This window comes from Scyliorhinus torazame, chromosome 17 (genome assembly GCF_047496885.1).
Source record: "Scyliorhinus torazame isolate Kashiwa2021f chromosome 17, sScyTor2.1, whole genome shotgun sequence".
Lineage (NCBI taxonomy): Eukaryota > Metazoa > Chordata > Chondrichthyes > Carcharhiniformes > Scyliorhinidae > Scyliorhinus > Scyliorhinus torazame.
This window is the reverse complement of record NC_092723.1, coordinates 138,273,968-138,288,851: the sequence shown is the minus strand read 5'-3', so window position 1 is coordinate 138,288,851 and position 14,884 is coordinate 138,273,968. Positions and strand designations below refer to the sequence as shown.

The 14,884-nt window shown below is 48.5% G+C and overlaps 1 protein-coding gene across 5 annotated transcripts in view; it reads left to right on the top strand.

Moving 5' to 3' along the window:
• The window catches only part of LOC140394181 (probable helicase with zinc finger domain), a 682,830-nt gene that overhangs the window by 352,110 nt on the left and 315,836 nt on the right, over nucleotides 1-14,884 (top strand). The gene's annotated exons all lie outside the window — the stretch shown is intronic.

The following is a 14,884-nucleotide window of genomic DNA, read 5'->3' as shown; positions in this document are numbered from 1 at the left end:
GGGGACAGGGAAGTGTATTTGGTGTAAAGTTCTTATACAAACAACCTTTTTAAAAAAAATAATTTTTATTCAGATTTTTATCAAAACATTAATTTTGCATAACCATGAACAACATTTAACACAAGGTAAATGTTAACATTATATACAGAAAAAAAAACAAGAATATGTAACATTCCTTCCCCCCCCCCCCCCCCCCCCCCCCCCCCCCGCTGACATTTAGTGCTCTTCTAGAAAGTCGAGGAACGGCTGCCACCTCCGAGAGAACCCCATCATGGACCCTCTCAAGGCAAACTTTATTTTCTCGAGACTGAGAAACCCAGCCATGTCACCAATCCAGGTCTCCATGCTCCACATTAAAAGGATCCGTCTCCGGGCTACCAGGGAGGCAAAGGCCAATACATCGGCCTCTTTCGCTTCCTGAACTCCCGGATCGTCTGACACACCAAGATCGCTATCTCTGGGCTCGGCACCATCCGCGTATCTAAGATCTTGGACATTGCCTTAGCAAATCCCTGCCAGAATCCCTTAAGAGCCGGGCATGTCCAGAACATATGGACATGGTCTGCTGGGCTTCCCGCACACCTATCCTCAATGTTAAGTAATGGGTTAAGAGACATTGCAATTAGTTGTCTCATTTATGTTAATTATCTATTAATTGACACTGATATGTAAAGGGGCTTCAGGTGGCCTCTGTCAGGTGATGTATAGTGAGAGTTTTGTGCAAAGGCTGTTGGAAGGAAATAAATGTGTTTGTGAAAAAGGAACATTAATTTAGACTCTTCATATCACAGCAACTAAAACGTCTAACAAATTGGTAGCAGAGGATGGTTGCTGTGTAAATGTGAAGGGTTGAAAGATACAACTTTCCAGATCAAACCAAGGATTGAGTGAAAACAGAAAAAAAAGGGATACATGGCTGAACCGAGGATAAAGATGTCTGGATATGACTATCCTCCCTTATTTTCTGAAAGGGAATTGTATGACCAATGGAGAAGTGCAGTAGTTATGTGGACTAAGGTAACTGCTTTAGGAAAGAGAAAACAAGGTATAGCATTGGCTCTTTCTCTACCATATGGCAGTAAAATCCGAAACAAAGTGCTTTCTGAGCTGGCATTGGAAGAGTTAGACTCAGAAGAAGGTCTGGAGACTTTATTACATTATATGGATAAGATTTATAAGTAAGATGACTTGTTAAGTGTGTATGAAGCATGGTCGGATTTTGATAAGTTCCGGAAAATGGAGGATATCTCCATGGAAGACTATATAATGGATTTGGCAGACTATATAAAAGACTGCAGAAACGCAGCCTGGAATTTCCACAGTCTGTGTTGGCCTTTAAATTACTTGACTGTGCTAGAGTGAGCAACATGGATAGGCTCCTGGTTTTGACAGGAGTTCAGTTTACTGATAAGAATACCTTATTCGAATAGATGACAAAAGCTTTACAAAAGTTTCTGGGGAAACATTCGATTCCGATGGCTCTGATGACCCAAATAGGTCAGCCTGCAGTAAGGCAGAATATGGAAGATACACTACTGACAGGATGGCAAAATCATATGGCTACGAACAGGGCTCAAGGCTATAGAAGGAGACCGAGACAAGGAAATTATGAAGACAAGAAACCCAGTTAGAACCTACAATAGGAAGATGAAGCCCAGAAATGCATGGGGCATGATAAATCGATGTTTTCGATGTGACTCTCAATACCATTATGCTTTCAACTGTCCAACTCGTTATGATAGAGTGTTTGAAGCGACACATGACACGGAAGAGTCAGAAGAGGAAAAAGATAGTGACCAGTAAGAAGGCATTGTCCCATTGACGAGCAGTTTTATGCCGACAATGAGGGTGTTGGTTGCAGAATCCTTCAACTGTGCTGTATTGGACAGTGGCTGCACATCTACTGTGTTACCTGGACTCTTTGAATGCTGAAAATCGTAACAAGGTTAAGGAATTTGAAAGTTCCACAAGTTTCAGGTTTGGGGATGATAATACTCTGAAGTCGCTGAAAAGAGTGGTGATCCCTTGCAATATTGCCGGAGTGAATCATTTCATTAGCACGGATGTTGTATCAAGTGAGATACCTTTGCTTCTGAGCAGACCATCGATGAAGAAAGCACACATGAAACTGGATATGGAACAGGATAAGGCAACCGTTTTTGGGAAGACGGTGGACTTACAATTTACACAGTCGGGACGCTATTGTATTCTGTTACTGACAAATAATATTTCAAGTAGAGTGGTTAAGGATGTGTTAATGGCAGTTGAAAATGGGACTTTAGCTGATAAAAAGCTTGTGGTATTAAAATTGCATAGGCAATTTGCAAATCTGTCTCCTCGGAGGCTGAAAAATGTATTAAAGGATGCAGGGGTAAGGGATGACGACTATACTAAACTGATAGAACAGGTTAGTGACAGCTGTGAAGTTTGTAGGAAGTACAGAAGGACACCAGCACGACCGATAGTAACCCTACCTTTGGCCAGGGATTTTAACGACATTGTGGCCATGGACCTTAAGATCCGGGATAAAGCAAATAATATATTTATTTAGCATTTTGTAGATTTAGCAACCAGATTTAGTCAATCAACGATTGTACGAAGTAAAGAAAAGAGAGTAATTCTGGATCAAATCGTGGAAAAATGGATAGGGACAGCAATGGGTCCACCGGCAAAATTCCTTATGGACAATGGGGGAGAATTTGCTAATGATGAGTTTAGGGATATGTGTGAAAACATGAATATCAGAGTTATGAATACGGCTGCAGAAAGCCCATTTAGTAATGGTGTCTGTGAAAGAAATCATGTTGTCATCGATGACATGCTTCGGAAAATTTTGGCAGATCGACCAAATTGCAGGCTAAATTCAGCTTTAGCATGGGCAGTAGTACATGCAAAGAATTCATTGCAGATGGTTGGGGGCTATAGTCCTTATCAATTAGTGTTTGATAGAAATCCTAAAATTCCGTCCATTTTGGATGACCAGCCTCCAGCTTGGGAGGGGACTACAATTAGCTCTGGTTTTGCTGAACATTTAAATGCATTACATCACAGTCGAAAAATTTTTTTGGAAGCAGAAGTCTCTGAAAGAATTCGCAGAGCTTTACGACATAACATACGGCCATCAGATGCCGTTTTTCAGCAAGGAGGCATGGTATACTGTAAGAGAGACAATTCTAATGAATGGAAAGGCCCAGGGAAGATCATAGGCATAGATGGCAAAACAATTATTTTGCTAAATGGTAATCAAACTGTTAGGGTCCATTCATCAAGGATAATGGGTACAGATTACAAATTTTCAAACTTAGACAGAGCAGACAGACATGACGAGGAACCAGAGTCATCTGGTACGCATGTGTTACAGAACTATGAGGACCAATTAACTGATATAGACAGGGTTTCTGTGGAGGAACACAATACTTCTGATGAATTAGAACAGGCCATTTTTCTGAAAGGGCAACTGCCAAAAGTTGGTAAAAAGTGACATACTTGCCTGAAGTGTCTAGCCAATGGAAGGATGCAGCTGTTATTAGTAGAGCAGGGAAGGCCATTGGAAAGTATAAACACTGGTTGAATGTACAGCATTCAGGGGAAGGAGTCAAGACAATGGATTGGGAAAACGAAGTTCAAAACTGAGGGCACAGAAACGCAGTGCCAGTTCAGATAGTACATCGGATAATGAACAGGTCTGCAGGAAAAGGTCAAGAACTATTGAAAGGACATCCCACAGCAGAAGGGAAAGATCAAATAGTAGCAGTACAGAACGAGATACCAGGCGGGAGAGGGGACGTAGTTTATCAAGATCTTGGAACACGAATACTAATAGGAGTAGAAGCCCACATGCACGTGAGATTTTGGTGACTTCAAATAAATTAGATGAAAAAGTTATCAAAGAAGTTAAATAGCAAGAATTGCATAGTTGGAATGAATTTGAGGTATACACGGAAGTACCGGATAGGGGACAAAGAGCTCTATCCCACAGACGGATTTGCACGGAAAAGGTTCCTCCGGATGGAACTTAAAAGGCAAAGGCCAGGCTTGTGGCAAGGGGATTTGAAGAAAACTTAGAAGATCAGGATTTAAGGGTAGATTCACCTACGGCAGGAAAGGTTATTTTAAAGATCATCTTGGCTCTATTAGCCACAAAGGCATGGGAATGCAAATCTATAGATATAAAAGCTGCCTTTTTGCAGGGGCATCAGCTCCAGAGAGACATTTTTCTCCGTCCTCCTAAAGAAGCAGCAAACACAGAAGGGGTACTCTGGAAGTTGAACAAATGTGTATATGGATTAAATGATGCATCTAGAGTCTGGTATTTTTCGGTAAGGTCAGTTTTGTTAAAGTTAGGCTGTTGCCAGTTGAAAGCAGGTCCTGCAATGTTTTACTGGCACTATAAAGGAAATCTTTCTGGCATTTTTATGATGCATGTCGATGATTTTTTGTGGGGTGGGACTAGTGATTTTGAAGCTATTGTAATCTCTTGTTTGAGGAAAGAATTCAGGGTTGGAAGTCAGGCTTCCGATGCATTTAAATATATTGGACTGGAAATTGGACAGACTAAGTTAGGGGCAACTTTACGTCAGCAATCTTATTTGGAAAGCATCAGCCCAATAGCAATTAGCCGTGGCCGAGTTTCACAAAAAGACGCAATGGTTTGAAAGATAGAGAAAGAACAACTGCAAAATTTAATTGGGCAACTGAACTGGTTAGGTAGACCGACTAGACCGGACGTGAGTTTTAATGTCTTAGAGTTGAGTACAAAAATGAATGATCCCAAAGTGGAAGACATAATAAGAGCAAATAAAGCGTTGGCCAAACTAAAAATGCAGGAGTGTGTTATGAAGTTCCCGGTTTTAGGTGACCTTAGGCACTTGAAACTCATAGTTTATAGTGATGCGTCCTACGCAAATTTATGTGATGGGGTTTCAAGCGCAGGAAGTTTTATAATTTTCCTTTTGGGGGACAATGGTAAATGTTGCCCGCTTGTGTGGGAAACAAAGAAAATAAGGAGAGTGATAAGAAGCACTTTGGCTGCTGAGACGTTAAGCCTTGTAGAGGCGGTGGATATAGCTTTTTATATAAGTATGATATTGACAGAAATTTTGGGATTAGGAGATTTGGGTAATATACCTATTGACCCACATTGACAATAAATCCCTGTGGGAAAATGTGCACTTGACAAAACGTGTCAATGAAAAGAGGTTACGGATAGACATCGCAAGTTTGAAGCAGAGTTTTGTGAGGGCCACAAAGAATCCAGCACGAGTTTTTAGGATACAAAGTAATGACATTTATTTACAATAACATATATACATAACAGCAGCAGCAACTTCCCTTGCTGCACACTCCTTCCTGCTGGTTCCTAAACTGGCTAGCTTTATTTATACTAGGAGTTTACTAATGGTTTCTCCGCCCCCTCATTGGGGAAGCTCATACTCCCACAGGATAGTGGGATTGTCATTAGTCCCCAGCCAATGGTAAGCAGGCAGGTTATAACATCCCTCCCCCCCCCCCCCCCCAAAGTCCAAGGAATCCACCGAAGACCCTGGCGAAGGAGGGCGTCGGACTCGTTTTGCCGCAGGCCGGACACCATTTGCATGCGGCGCTGGATCAGGCGGCGTGTAACGAGACGGAGACCGGCGCTTCTGTGATGAACGGCGTAACGGTTGTACATCCACGGCCCGTGGACCCAAGGATTCCCCCTCTGATGCGTCCTGTGTCTCCATCTCGGAGTCAGAGTCTGCTGCCTCCGTCATGTCAGCGTCTCTATCTCCATTCGGTTCTGTAACGACCTGCGCAGGCTTTGAGTGAGGCACCAGTGGAAGATTGTGAGGACTACCTTCCCTTGTCTCTGGTCTCTGCGGCTGTAGAAATGAGCTCCGGGGGCGGGGAATCTTTGGAGGGGATAGTCTTCTGGACCGAACGTGGTCTGCATGTTTGCGCTGGAGACGACCCTGGGCTTGCACCTGGTAAGATATAGGGCCCGTTTGGCAAAAGATTACGCCAGGAACCCACTGGGCACCACCAGCAAAATTCCGAAGGAACACTGGGTCACCGGGCGCAAACTGCCGAATCGGCCGATGCCGAGAAAATCCCTGTCCCTGCCGTTCTTGTGTGTGGCGTACTTTTGCGCCAATGTCAGGGAAAACCATACTAAGGCGGGTACGAAGTCTCCGGCCCACTAGGAGTTCTTCGGGAGCTACCCCAGTCACCGCATGGGGGGTGGTCCTATATGTAAACAAAAAGCGAGCCAGTCTCGTGTCCATTGATCCGGAAGACTGCTTCTTTAGTCCTCTTTTGAATGTCTGCACTGCGCGCTCTGCCAACCCATTTGAAGCCGGGTGGTAAGGGGCAGTGTGGATATGGCGTATGCCGTTCACCATCATGAACCTCACAAATTCCTCACTCGTGAATGGAGTGCCGTTATCCGTGACCAGCACCTCGGGGAGGCCATGCGTGCTAAAGGACAAACGCATCTTTTCAATTGTTGCGCAGGACGTTGTACCCTGCATCTTATGCACCTCTAGCCATTTAGACTGGGCATCGATTAATAGAAGGAACATGGATCCTTGAAAAGGGCCTGCGAAATCTGCATGCAAGCGTGCCCAAGGCGGCCCTGGCCATTCCCAGTGATGTCGGGGAGCGGCCGGCGGGAGCTTCTGATGCTCCTGGCAAATGGAGCAGTTTTGGGCCACCTTCTCAATGTTGGTGTCGAGGCCTGGCCACCAGACATAACTCCGGGCCAACATTTTAATTTTGGTCACACCTGGATGCCCATTGTGCAAGTCTCTTAGTATCAGCTCCTGGCCTTTTTCCAGGACAATCACACGCGTCCCCCACAAGAAGATGCCGTCCTCCACGCTGAATTCTGACAGCTTGGAGGAAAATGCCCGCAACTCGCCTGGGTGCTGTCTATGCTGCCCACCATACAGGACTATGTGCCGAACCTTTGACAGGACTGGCTCCGTCTGGGTCCACTCACGGATCTGTGATGCCGTGACAGGCAAGGTGTCCATAAAATTCAGGGTTGCAACCACCTCACCGGTCGTGGGGGTCGTCATGGGGCCGGTCGATAAAGGCAATCGGCTCAGTGCGTCGGCATTTGCTATCTGCGTTCCTGGTTTGTGCTCCAGAGAATACTCGTATGCAGCAAGCAACAAAGCCCAGCGCTGGATCCGTGCGGAAGCAATGGGCGGCATTGGCTTATCCTCTCTGAAAAGCCCCAGCAGAGGCTTATGATCAGTCACGATAGTGAAATGGCGGCCATACACGTACTGGTGGAAGTGTTTCACCGCAAAAACCACTGCCAGGCCCTCCTTCTCGATCTGCGCGTACTTTTTCTCCGCTGCAGTCAATGTGCGGGAGGCGAAAGCTATCGGTCGCTCGGCCCCGTTCTCCATCTTGTGGGACAGGACGGCCCCAATACCATACGGGGATGCATCACATGTGACGAGCAAAGGCTTTCCAGGATCATAGTGGGTTAGTAACCCAGACGACGACAATTGTTGCTTTACCCGCCGGAAAGCGGTTTCTTGCAGCTGACCCCAAACCCAGGTGTGATTTTTCTTTAGCAGAAGGTGCAACCGGGCCAGCGTAGTTGCCAGATTAGGGAGGAACTTCCCGTAATAGTTTACGAGTCCGAGAAAAGAACAAAGATGCGAAATGTCAGCCGGGGCGGGGGCCTGTTGAATCGCACGCACCTTCTCTGCGGCGGGGTGCAAACCTTCACGGTCCACCCGATAACCTAGGTAGACTATTTCCTTTGCCTGAAATACGCACTTTGTGCTACGTAAACGGACTCCAGCCTCCGAAAAGCGTCTAAGGACAGCCTCCAGATTTTCCAAATGTTCCTGCTCCGACGTCCCTGTTATCAAAACGTCATCTAAGTAGACAGCAACACGTGGTAAACCTCTCAAAATGCCCTCCATAACACGTTGAAAAATAGCGCAGGTAGAGGATACTCCAATGGGCAACCGTGTATATTCATACAGGCCCCGGTGTGTATTAATCGTTACATATGGTCGGGAGGCAAGGTCCAGCTCCAACTGTAGGTAGGCGTTACTCATATCTAATTTTGTGAAGGAGAGTCCGCCTGCAAGCTTCGCGTAGAGATCCTCTATGCGAGGCATTGGATATCGGTCGAGTCGGGAAGCCGTATTCACTAAGTTTATAGTCGCCACACAAGTGAACTGTGGCATCTGGCTTCATTACAGGTACAATTGGTGCTGCCTAGTCAGCAAAACGGACGGGCCTGATAATACCCAAACTCTCCAAACGAGCGAGCTCCCCTTCTACCTTCTCGAGCAAGGCGTAAGGCAGCGGGCGCGCCCGGAAATAGCGTGGCATGGCTCCTAGTTCGACTTGGATACGGGCTACGGCCCCTTTTATTTTCCACAAACCAGGCTAGAATACATCTGGGTATCGTCCTAGCACCTCAGTCAACCCTTCAGAAACTGTTTGGAGGATGTGCTGCCATTGCAACCGCAAATGGCGCAACCAGTCCCGACCCAACAGGCTGGGCCCATGGCCGCGCACCACGATAAGTGGGAAACACCCCTCCTGGCGTCCATAAACAACAGGGGTCATTGTAGTTCCTGCAATGTCCAGTGGTTCCCCCGTGTAGATGGCCAACCTGGCCTGTGAGTCGGTTAATGTAAGGGTCTGTATACCCTGCTTGATGCGGTCGAATGTCCTCTGGGCGATCACGGAGACCGCTGCGCCAGTGTCCAACTCCATCTCAAGCGGGTGACCATTGACCCGTACTGTCACCTTAATGGGGGCCACACGGGGAGCTGCCACACAATGCAGCTGCAGGCAGTCGTCCTCCGTCTCCACGTCCTCAGGAGTAGTCGCCGCAGATTCATCCACATGGAAGGTTCGGCCCCTGGGCTGGTCCCAATTACGGCCCCTGGGCTGGTCCCAGTTTCGGTCGGAACGACGGCGCCTCTGGCGCCCCCAGGACCGGCGTCCGCGACGGGGTCGGCGCCTACAAGTTTGACACGGACATGGCTCCTCATCCATTGGTTCTGGAGAAGGCTCCCTTCGGGGAGGAATGTCCGACGGCCACTGGCGTCGGTCCGGACGTCGCCTCGCCCAAGGTACCGCAGGAGTGTGGAGGGACGTTTTCGGACGGAAGGGGTTGCGCCCCAAGGCATGCACTTCCATTCCCTGTAGCTCCTGCACTCCTTGTCCTGCGCTCTCTCGGGACAATACTATTTGAATTGCCTGTTGAAAAGTCAATGTTGGCTCAGCTAACAACTTTCTCTGGGTGACCGCATTGTTAATACCGCAAACCAAACGGTCGCGTAACATTTCTGACAAGGTCTCACCATAGTCACAGTACTCCGCAATCCTGCGTAACCTGGATAGAAAATCGGCAAGGGATTCTCGAGGGCTCCTCTCAGCGGTATTAAACCGGTAATGCTGGACTATCGTGGACGGGGTTGGGTTAAAATGTTGCCCCACTATATTCACAAGTTCATCAAACGTTTTGGTGTCCGGCGCAGCTGGGTACGTAAGGCTCCTAATCACCCCAAACTTATGAGGGCCGCAAGCAGTGAGCAATATGACCACCTGCCGCTTGTTTTCGGTGATATTGTTTGCCCGGAAATAGTAACGCATCCGTTGTGCGTACTGGTTCCAGCTTTCCAGCGCAGCATCAAAAACATCCAAACGTCCATACAGAGGCATGGTATAATAGAAAACAACTTCCAACCTGTATCCAACAAAAATCCAGGGAGGTGGCTTCAGCAGTGTAGACAGCTATTCACTTTAACCCTCGTCGCCAGTTTTGTGAGGGCCACGAAGAATCCAGCATGAGTTTTAAGGATACAAGGTAATAACATTTATTTACAATAACATATATATATATATATATAACAGCAGCAGCAACTTCCCTTGCTGCACACGTTCCTGCTGGTTCCGAAACTGGCCAGCTTTATTTGTACTTGGAGTTTACTAATGGTTTCTCCGCCCCCCTCATTGGGGAAGCTCATACTCCCACAGGATTGTGGGATTGTCATTAGTCCCCAGCCAATGGTAAGCAGGCTGGTTGTAACACAGATGTTGTACAGAGGGGAAATAACAAAAAATTAAATGGGTCGACAGGAGCTATCAACTGTCAGACTGTTTTATGAAAAGAGGGGCGAGTTCACAGAAACTTGTGGATATTGTTAATGAAGGGCGCTTGTTTCTGTGACTTTTTTTTTTCTTTCTCGTCCAAACAAAAAAAAATGGGGGGGAATCATGTATGTGTTTTTGAGTTTCTTGAAATTTTGTTTTCACCTAATAATTTTTTTTTCTCAAAGGAAGGGGAGACTGTTAAGTAATGGGTTAAGAGACATTGCAATTCGTTGTCTCATTTATGTTAAGTATCCATTAATTGACACTGATATGTAAAAGGGCTTCAGGTGGCCTCTGGCAGGTGATGTATAGTGAGAGTTTTGTGCAAAGGCTGTTGGAAGGAAATAAATGTGTGTTTGTGAAAAAGGAACAGAACTTTAGACTCTTCATATCACAGCAACTAAAACGTCTTACACTCAACCCCAAAGAACTTGCTCATTCTGGTTCCTGTCATATGTGCTCGGTGGACCACCTTAAACTGAATTAACCTAAGCCTGGCACATGGTGATCAGGAATTAACCCTGTTTAAGGCATCCGCCTGCAGGCCCGCATCCAGCTCCCCGCCTAGCACCTCCTCCCACTTGTTCTTAAGTTCCCCCACTGGGGCTTCCTCCGCCTCCTGTAGTTCCTGGTAGATGTCCGACACCTTTCCCTGCCCTACCCAGGTGTCGGAGACCACCCTATCTTGTATCCTGCATGGGGGTAGCAACGGAAATGTCACCACCTGTTTCTTAAGAAAGGCCCGTACCTGAAGGTATCTGAAGGCATTTCCAGGGGGCAAATTGAATTTCTCCTCCAGCGCTTTCAAGCTGGGAAAAGTACCATCTATTAACAGGTCCCTCATCCTTTTAATACCTGCCCTATGCTAGCTTTGAAACCCTCTGCCTATCTTGCCCGGTACAAATCTGTGATTGTTGCATATCGGGGTCCAAACTGAGGCTCTCTCCACCCCCCTGTGTCTTCTCCACTGACCCTAGATCCTTAATGCCACCGCCACCACCGGACTTGAGGAGTAGCGTGCCGGCGAGAACGGCAGAGGTGCCATTACAAGTGCCCTAAGCTGGTGCCTTTGCGCCTCTAGCCGTTTCCACGTCGATCCCTCCCCCAGTACCCATTTCCTAATCATGGCTATATTAGCCGCCCAATAGTAGCTGCAAAAATTCGGCAGTGCCAGCCCCCCCCCCCGACTGCGCTCTAGATAGTCTATTTACTTGCGGGGTCTTATTTGCACATACAAATCCAGAGATGATCTTGTTCACCCGCTTAAAGAAGAACTTGGGGATGAAGTTGGGAAGGCACAGGAAGACGAACAGAAATCTGGGGAGGACCATCATCTTAACGGTCTGCACCCTCCCCCCCCGCTAGAGAAAGCGGGAGCATGTCCCACCTTTTAAAGTCCCCCTCCATCTGCCCTACCAGCCGGGATAAATTAAGCTTGTGGAGGGCATCCCAGTTTCGAGGCACCTGTATACCCATGTACCGAAAGCTCTTCTCCACCATCTTAAGCGGAAGCTCTCCCAGTCTCTTCTCCTGCCCTTTAGCTTGGATCATGATCATCTCGTTTCTTGTTTGATTTGTACCCTGAAAAATTGCCGAAGTCCCTCAAAATCTGCATGACCTCCCCCATCCCCTCTAGTGGGTCCGAGATGTACAGGAGCAGGTCATCCGCATAGAACGAGACCCGATGCTACCCGCCCCTCCCCCCCCCCCCCCCCCCCCCTCCGTGTCCGTCCCCCGCGAACCAACTCCTGCCAGTTGTTTGAAGCCCGCAGCGCAATGGCCAACGGCTCTATCGCAAGGGCGAATAATAACGGGGAGAGAGGGGCACACCTGCCTTGTCCCTCGATGGAGCCTAAAGTATTCCAACCTCGCCCTGTTTGTGCATACATTCGCTACTGGGACCTGATAAAGTAGCTGGACCCATTCTATGAATCCCTCACCAAATCCAAACCTTCTTAGCGTTTCCCACAGGTACTCCCATTCCACCCCGGTCAAAGACTTTCTCTGCATCCATCGCAGCCACTACTTCTGCCTCCCCTCCCTCTGAGGGCATCATAATAATGTTTAGGAGCCTCCGTGGGAGTTCAATTGCCTGCCCTTAACGAAGCCTGTCTGATCCTCCCCTATCACCCCTGGGACACAGTCCTCAATTCTAGCGGCCAAAATCTTGGCCAGCAATTTGGCGTCCACGTCCAAGAGCGATATCGGTCTATCGGACCCACATTGTAGCGAATCTTTCTCCAGTTTGAGGATGAGTGAAATCGAAGCCTGTGACATTGTTGGGGGGAGGGTCCCTCTTTCTTTAGCCTCATTGAAGGTCCTTAGCAGGAGTGGACTCAACAGTTCAGAAAATTTCTTGTAGAATTCTACTCGATAGCCGTCCGGCCCGGGGCCTTGCCTGACTGCATGCTCCCTAGACCCTTAACAATCTCCTCCAACTCTATCGGGGCCCCCAGTCCCTCCACCAGATCCTCTTCCACCTTTGGAAACCTCAATTGGTTCATGAATTGCTTCATCCCTTCCCCTCCCGCCGGGGGTTCTGACTCATACAATTTACCATAAAACACCCTAAAGACTTTGTTCACCGCCTCTGGGTCCAAGACCGTGTTACCATCCTTGTCCCGAACTTCTCCAATTTCCCTGGCCGCCTCCCTCCTACGAAGTTGGTGCGCAAGCATTCTACTCGCTTTCTCCCCATATTCATAGACAGCCCCTTTTACCTTCCTCAGCTGTGCTACCGCTTTCCCTGTGGTCAGCAGATCAAATTCCGCCAGCAGTCTCCGGTGCTCTTTCAGTAGCCCCGTCTCCGGGGTCTCCGCGTAACTCCTGTCTACTCTGAGTATCTCCTCAACTAGCCTCTCTCTTTCCGCTCTTTCTTTCTTCTCCCTATGGGATCTGATAGAGATCAACTCCCCTCGAATAACTGCCTTCAGAGCCTCCCAAACCGTAGTCGCCGTTACCTCTCCCGTATCATTAGTTTCCAAGTAGTTTTGAATGTTCCTCTTTATCCGCCCACAAACCTCATCATCCGCTAGCAGTCCCACACCTTCCCTCCATAATGGGCGCTGTCCTCTCTCTTCACCAAGTCGCAAATCCACCCAATGCGAAGCATGATCAGAAACTGCAATGGCCGAGCATTCCGTCCCCTCCACCCTTGGGATTAACGCCCTGCTCATAACAAAGAAATCTATACGGGAATACACTTTGTGGACGTGGGAGAAAAAGAGAACCACTTTGCCCTTGGCCGAACGAACCTCCATGGGTCTACGCCCCCCACCTGTTCCATGAAACCCCTCATGTTCCTTAGCCGCCGCTGGTCGCTTTCCCGACCTGGGCTTTGACCGGTCCAATACAGGGTCAATGACTGTATTGAAATCACCCCCCATGATCAAATTGTGTGAGTCTAAGTCTGGAATTTTACCCAGCATGCGTCTCATGAATTACACGTCATCCCAGTTCGGGGCGTAGACGTTCACTAGCACCACCCGGGTCCCCTGCAGCTTTCCACTAACCAATATGTATCTGCCCCCTTTATCAGCCACAATACTCCCTGCCTCAAATGCCACCCTCTAACTGACCAGAATTGCTACCCCTCTGGTCTTTGAATCCAGCCCCGAATGGAACACGTGGCCCACCCACCCCTTTCTCAATCTTGTTTGATCTGCAAGTTTTAGGCGCGTCTCCTGTAGCATGGCTACGTCTGCCTTTAACCCCTTTAGGTGCTAGAAAACGCAAGCCCTCTTGACCGGTCCATTCAGACCCCTCACATTCCACGTGATCAGCCTGGATGGGGGGTTAACCACCCTCTCCCCTGCCGACTAGCCTTCCCCCTTTTTCGGCCAGCCACGAGCCCGCATCCCCTGCTTACTCGAGCCCTCCCATTGGAGGCACCCCCCACCGACTCTCCATCTGTTAAGGGAGGTATAAAGAGCAGCAGCCCTGTAGGCGGCTCTCGCTAGCAGAGCAGCCGCAGGCAGGCACTGTTCTAGTCGATTAAAGCCACAGTTTACATCTACTCTCTGTTTCACGTGAATTGATGGTCGCATCACCACCCGCCCACCCCCCCCCCCCCCCAACAGTCCCATGATCTCAATCCCCCAAGTCAAGCACCAGCTTAACACTAACTCTCCCCCCATTACACTTCCGTGAGTCAGCTGACCCATGCTGACCCCAGACGCTCCCGCCTCTGTCTCCGATCATCCTGTAGCCTCGTTATTCGGGCCCCTCCCTTCCTATGAAAAGCCCACCTTAACTGCCTTAACAGCCCCCAAAGAACATTTTCCACACGCTTTCCCCCCCCCTCCCCCAGCAAAACAAACAACAAACCCCGGGCACTAACTCGGCCCCACAAAAGAAACGGCTCCAGATGCCTGAAGAGCAGCTCTAAGTATAGGGCCCCTCTCCTCCCTCTGTGGCCGAACTCCACAAAAGCCGAAAACATGGCCAGAGAAACAGGGAACAAAAAAAAAAGGGAACAACATTACATAGCTCCCTCCGGCTATCAAACAATTAACATCCCCACCAGAGCGTTTCGTCCCAGTGTGGCTGTCCTTTAGCTCGAGTCCAACTTTATCTGCTTGATAAATGTCCATGCCTCGTCCGGTGTATCAAAGTAGTGGTGACGACCTTGACATGTGACCCAAAGCCTCGCCGGATGCAGCAGTCCGAACTTCACCCCTTTGTTGTGGAGGGCCGCCTTAGCACGGTTGAATCCAGCGCGCCTCTTGGTCAGTTCTGCTCCCAGGTCCTGATAAATGCGAATTAC